The sequence below is a fragment of the Puntigrus tetrazona genome, unplaced genomic scaffold (assembly GCF_018831695.1).
Source record: "Puntigrus tetrazona isolate hp1 unplaced genomic scaffold, ASM1883169v1 S000000174, whole genome shotgun sequence".
Lineage (NCBI taxonomy): Eukaryota > Metazoa > Chordata > Actinopteri > Cypriniformes > Cyprinidae > Puntigrus > Puntigrus tetrazona.
The window spans coordinates 141,457-148,787 of record NW_025047845.1 but is presented as its reverse complement, the minus strand read 5'-3'; positions in this window follow the sequence as shown (position 1 = coordinate 148,787).

The following is a 7,331-nucleotide window of genomic DNA, read 5'->3' as shown; positions in this document are numbered from 1 at the left end:
TCTTGGTGTTCGAACCCTAGTCCACTCGGCAGTGAAGAATCAACACAATCGAAAGCGTACGTAATGTTCATTACAATTTCTGGAACGATCACAAAGACAAAAAATAGAACTTTAAACCGTATTAAAGCTCATTGTTGCAATAAATCAAATAAAAAAATAAAATTCAGCTTGTTGAAAAATTTGCTCTCTCATTTTTCAATTAGTTTTGAATTCATGCAATAAAAATAACTCTAAGTTAACAATAAAATGACCGCGCCACAATTAAAATAAAGACAGAAAATCTAAATGTTTTTAAATTATAAGCTGTAATGGAATGTGTTCAATTTCTAAAATATTGACGTGAAAAAAACAATCACTCTAAATTTTTTTAAATAATGGTGAGTAATAACTAAAATGTACCTGCACGTGTATTTTCCTACACACACCACACCTACACACACACACACACACACACAGAGACACACACACACACTTTTTGTTTTCATTTAGTAGATAATTGTTTTAATAAAAGATTTGAAGCTTACAGTAAAAATAATAGTAAAGTATAAAATAAGACAATACTTTTCACATTTCTCAATAAATAATCTAATTAATAATAATAAAAATTTTTATATCTCTCTATATATATATATATATATATATATACTAAGTGCATAGTCATAAACAATAGAAATTTAACAGATATACTAAAACATTTTTAAAATATGAAAAATCCACACGATGAATATTTCTACAGGCGATGCTGCAAGCGATTAAAGCAGATTCATTTCAGCAGTTCTTTAGAAATGAACGTTTGAACGATTCACCGAAAAAGCGAATCAAGCTATATCTACTCAATTCAGTTTCTTAAAGAAGCGAAAGTATAAGCAACAGAGTTATATTATTCACGTCATCTCGAGTCTTGCGAGTATGAAAACAACGAGACGGAGATGATTTAGTCAGCAGAGCTCCGCGATGAGCTGGTCTCCTTCCGGAGTCAGACGAGGAACAAACGCGGCTGTTATTTCTAAAACAGACCGGTTTTTCACGGCGCTCTGGTTTGTAGTTGCCAATCTCTTCTTGCCCCAGTGTCCCATGATGTGAATATAATCTGATAACAATAAATAATGAGATTCAGCTTCAAGATTTATCCCCATCCTCTATTATCCTTGAAAAAGTCTGTAGAGCTCAAACAAACACATCAGTATCACTGAAGGCTCCACAGATCACATACTCAAACAGAAACTACGTCTTTACACTTCAACAGCAACAAAAAGAGGGCAGAAGCCAATTTAGGTTAATCAGATATTTTGAGGAATGAATCAGTAGAGTCTTCCTGTGTCATATCGCATCGACGTTTAAAAACATTTCTGTAAGTACATATTGATTTGACCTATTTATTATTTATATTTTTTACTTTAGTCTTTACTATTTATTATAACTCTTATCATTTTGTTGTATTTTCCTTTTTTTTAAAATTATATATAGTTATATGAAGACATATATACAGTAAATATATATATAAATCTATAAATATATATATTAAAAAGAAAAAAAATATATATATAATAATATGAAATATATATATATATATAACATATACATATATTTTTATATTTATTAAATTATAATTTATATAAATTTATAGAATTTTATAGATATATAAATTTTTTATGTTATTGTATTTCAAATAAAACTAAATCATGATGTTTCTGTTTATAATACTAAAACTAACATATACATTTTGCTTAAATTGAAAATTACTTTACATTCTGCGAATATATAATCAAACATAAATCAACTGAGATTTTGTGTTAAACATTTTTATTTTTATTTAGTTTCCATTTGATGTAACAAATAACTACAACTGAAAGCGAAAGTAAAAAGTGCTTTACAATATATACGAATAAATGAAAATAATTTTAAATTTATGTTGTATAGTGTCTTCCTTATAATAATATACATGAAAAACACACATATATTGAGTAAACAAAAACTAATAAAAATATTAAAAAGCCCATATAAAATAAAATAATATAAAAATAAAACTAGTCAAACTATTGATAAAACTGTATTACTTAACACTAATGTGCTCCAGTTTGTTGCTTCATGACTCAACTTGGTGATTATTTAAATGCTGATGTCACGTCGTGTTATCTGTTGATGTCAGATTAACCCGACAGTCAAACTCTGTCCATTGACTCTTGCAAATTCTCACCACCTTCAGGAGCTTCTAGCCACCAATCCCAGTCTGCATCCCATCATCCTCTTCATCACCAAGCTTTCTTCATCATCATCATCATCATCATCATCATCGCCGTCCCACAGAGCTTGAGCCCCTCCTGCACCACATTCCACCAGACACGTTGAAAGCGTTTGAGGCGCTCACTCATTGAGCCTCAGCCTTTTACCTGCTGTGGAGGAGGAAAAACGCGTTCTCTGCCTGACATAGATCAATTAAAACCACTAATGCCTGCTGTAGGAGTCTGTCTTTGGCCTCCGCGTCTCTCTGAGTCTTCAGGGCGCTCAGGCGCTCTAAACACATAAACCAAAGCAGACTGGCGTGTGCGAAATATACATGAGCTCTTGAAAATGGTACAATGGAAAAGCGTGAATTTCACACACTAAAATGGCTGTGATTTTTAATAGAAAAAACACTGAAAATGCTGCAGTAAAACAGCTTTTCAAATAGTTGGCGGTAAATTAGTAAAAATGACATTTCCAGAATTCCCCTGCAGTGTGGCGTCAAGTTGTCAGCGTTGATGTTTTTTCATTGAAAACCACTTTTTCTCATCGATTAGGTTATTAAGGTGTTATTAAATGAATGTGTTTGTGTGAATGACACTGACACTTTCTATATATGTTCATGTTCGCAACTGCTCGTGATGAAGCAGTTCACCCATCTCCATTTTCTCATTATACCTGCTTTTTTAGGTGGCTATCAGTTATCAAATGTCAGCGAATTTCCAAACAGATTAAATAGTAAATGAGTATGATAACATCCATATCGCGGTATTTAACTGTAATTTAAGGTTAAAGCGTAAAACCTAAAACCATTTTCTGACAGAAATCCAACAGCACAGCTGCGGGTTTTTACATCATTTTACAAATTTTTTTACAGGCGTCTTGACAACTCTCACCTAATAGCTACAAAATGCATTTTATATAATAATAAAGTATTTTTAATGACACTTTTGCACTCCAAAGCCACAGAAAAATAAACACAAGCATTATAAATACATTTAAACAAAACTAATATAAATTAAGACCAGTGACTGTTTTTCCATTTGTTGAAGCGATCAAAATGCAGATTTAAAAATGGTTGATGCTGCCAGGTTTGATGCTTGCATTGTCAAAACTGATTACAGCAAATACGCAGAAAAGCACCTGCGTGATGACTTCAGAAGACTTGAAATATCACGCATAGAGTGTATCACAGTGATTATGGGGAAACACTCTTACAATGCATGTTCAATAAATAAATGCATTACTAAGAACGCAGGCACTGCAGGCACTCCTGGTAAACTCTACCAAGTATCTATTTTGCCAGCAGGAAAGTGATTCCATAAAGTCTCCATGGAGAGACGAGCGATCTTCTGTTAATTACCTGCACAGTCTGGACTCCCAAGGAGCTTGAGCCGAAGAAGGTGATTCTCCTGCGCCGTTGTCTGAAGAGTCGGGCTTCAGACCGTCCTGATCGGCCGCCTCTACAGAAGAGGACGAGCCAGCACAGCACAGCTAACTCAATCAGACGCATGAAAACAGATCCCAGTGCTTCTCGAGAGCTGTGGTGCACATCTGTCCGTACAGCAGAGAGTAGCAGAAAACCGCTCAAATGCAGACAAACAAATGCATAAAAATACACTTAAGCTATTGTTTTTATCTGGCGCCGCTTTTACGGGCTTAACTATTTTATGTCAAATAAAACGCAACAGCGATGAAAGTGAGTGTGCAACAGTGTATAGAGCGCCCGCTTGGGCTCCCGGAGCAAAAGCATCCGAGAAGCTAATTGAGAGATGAAGATGTTGACGCACAGAGTAAGTGACGGCACACAGATCAGCAGTGCAGTAAAGCCGCCGAGCCGCTCCTGCTGGCGAGCTCTCAAACACTAAGACCGGCATCCCCGATCACGCCCCGCATCCTACCTAAGTCATCCACGCAGCAGCAGACGCACTCCTGTCCAGCTCCCGCCACCTGAAACACAGAAGACGCTGTTATACACATATAACATATCGCTGCAGGTCAGGAGGTTAATACTTCATTTTTCAGAATCGGCCAATGGGTAATGGTCAATGATTGACCAAAAAACAGCAAATCATTAAGCTTTTAATTCTTTTAATAGTGACCTGAATGAGATATTTCACAGGAAAGATGTTTACATATTGCCCAAGATGACGAAAAAAAAAAGTTCAAAAGTTTTCACCCCTTGATTCTCAATACGTGTTTCCTCCCTGAATTACCTACAGCTTTTTTTTGTTTTTTTGTTTTAGTTTTTTGGTTTAGTGATAGTTGCTGAGTCTCTTATTTGTCCTGAAGAGCATGCTGTTATTTAGAAACATCCCTTTTTTTAGTATCTTGTGTGTGTTTGAACCTGTTCCAACAATAATAGTGTGATTTTGAGATCAATCTTTTCTCACTGAGGGAGTTATATTTAACTTCTACAGCAGAAGGTTCAAAACACCACTGATGCTCAAGAAAGGAAAATATATATTAAGAGTCAGGCTATGGAAAACTTTTGACTGTGAATGAAGGCGTGTACATTTTTTAGTTTGTTTTGCTTAAAAAGCACATTTCTTCATTTGGTACCAAGGTTACAGAAGATACTTGCTTCCCAGAGGAGACAAAATCAGTTAAACTCGCCCTGATCTTTCTTTTAAAGCATGGTTTTTCCGTCTCAAGCATCAATGAAACATATTAAATTAGGCTTTGCTTGTAATTTCCCAACTAGCTTTTCATGCAAGTGTTTGATCCTAGGTTGAAAAGTGTAAAAGAAAATTACATTACAAATAAGTTTTTAATGTTCATCTTGGAAGAAGAAAATAAATAAATAAAAGCTTTTTATTAAAAGAGTCAACTGAAGAAAAAAGGTTCTAGAAGAGCTGAAAGGATCAAAATCTGTTAAAACAAAGGAGGATCCTCACCTGTTAACAAAAACGTCAAATAAGACATCATAAATATCACAGTAAAGTTAACAGGCTTTCTGGTCAGATTCTGACTATATACACTAAAAACAAGCTTATTATGCACTTTTAAACAAAAGTACTGCATTCTTCAACAGACCTAAATTTTACTCAGTGACTGAAAACACTCGTCTTACAGGACTTTGCTTCAATAAACACGCAGCCATGCATCATAACGATAATAAATAATCTGACATTTTCTCCGCTGCTTTGATATTTTTTGGTGCTTAACGGTAACCTTTAAAATGCAAGTCCCGCAAACAGCTTTAGTATCGCCCATCAGTAAAGGAGTGAGCTTTTTTAAGTGAAGTGAGAGTGGAAAAAAAAAACTTACTGATACAGTAAACATCCGTGTCTCTTTCTGTTTATCAACTTATTAAACACGTCAAACCTCTTAAGAAGCGGCCCCAGCAAACTGAAGATGCAGTCGAGGTCAACAAATGGGTTTTGTGGACGCTTTAGAGAGCAGTGGTGCTCTACCAGGGCCCGACCCGACAGAGCCTCAGCACGCTGCCGTAAGGGGATGGTTTAAAACGAAAATAAAACAGAAGCAAAAATCAAGTAAAGATCTAATAAGCTGGTGTTGTGTCCACACTATTATTTATGTCTTCAAGATTTTACAACTACAATGTTTTGCAAAGGAAACCTAAAAATATATCAGAGGAATAAAAAAAGATTTAAAAAAAAATAAAATAATAAAAAACGCTCTTAATTATATGAATTTTCTCTTCAATTTGTCCAGTTTGGGAGGAGATTTTTTTTTTTTTTTTTACATTTTAACATTTTAAATGTTACAGGAAGTGTATCCTATAATTAATTTAAAATAATCACAAACAATTAAAACGATTTTTTATTTAAAAGGCAAGACACTAAGTACTTAAATGTGTATTTACTAGTTTGATCAGACTGAATTTTTTGTAGAGTCTTGCCTTAATTATTTTAAATATATCGCTTAATCCTAATTTCTGTCAAATAGCATCCTAATATCTGCCAAATAATTGAAAATGAGCAGCTTTATCATTATAGCCTTACAGCAGAAATGCACCGGTCTCAAAACGATGGGGGAGTCAAAAAGGTTGAGAACCGCAAACAAACACCAGCCTAGAAATCATCTCCATTTAAAAGACAGTTATAAATCCCTGCTTTATGATGATAACAGATCAACCTTCAATTAGAGGCTAACACACAAGCTCGTTGAAACATGAGACGCAATGAAAGATGATTAGGATGTGGAAGCATACACCAAATGCATCATCTGCCAAAAGCCTTCAGGAACACATCCAGATCACGAAATCTTTAAGCACAATATCTTATTTTTAGCACACCGCTGACATTACGCAGCATGAAAATTCAAGATTAAGAGGAGTTCATTTATTCATCAGATCTGTAGAAATGCCGAATGGGTGCCACGAATGAGGTTCTGATGAGAAACCCACTATGAAATCCAGTCCGTCCAGTTAACATCTGGAGAAGACAAAAAAAAAAAAAAAAAAAAAAGAAACTAATCCAGCTGCCTTCAGATGTTTTTAGTTAAATCTGAGTTTCAGAAACTCCTCCCTCTGATGCAAAGTGTTCTGGTCCTGCGAATCTGTACAGATCAAGCATTAACAAAACAGCTCCAAGCAAATGTGAGACTGGTTTTTAATGCAAGACACAACAGGATATGGGTTTCTGAGGAAGCGTTATTATGGATCATGGACTTATAATGTAATATGTATATATCTCTCTCTACTACAGAAGGTTTAAACACTCACTGATGCTCAAGGAAAAAAATATATATATATAATAATATTAAATGAAAGTATATAAAGAGCCGGGCGTGAAAACTTTTGATCAGAAATTTGAAGGGCAGAGCATTTTTAGTTTGTTTTGCCTAAAAGCACATTTCTCTCTTCATTTATTACCAAGGTTAGGAAGATACTTGCTTCCCAGAGGAGACAAAATAAGTTAAACACATCCTGATCTTTCATTTAAAGCATGGTTTTCCGTCTCAAGCATCAGTGAAACATATTAAATTAGGCTTTGCTTGTACTTATAACTACATTTTCATCAGTGCGGTTTGATCCGGGTTGAAAGTGTAAAAAGAAAAACTACATTACAAACAGTTTTTTAATGTTCATCTTGAAGAAAATAAATAAAAGCCTTCATGAAAAATCTTTTCACGCGAGTCAA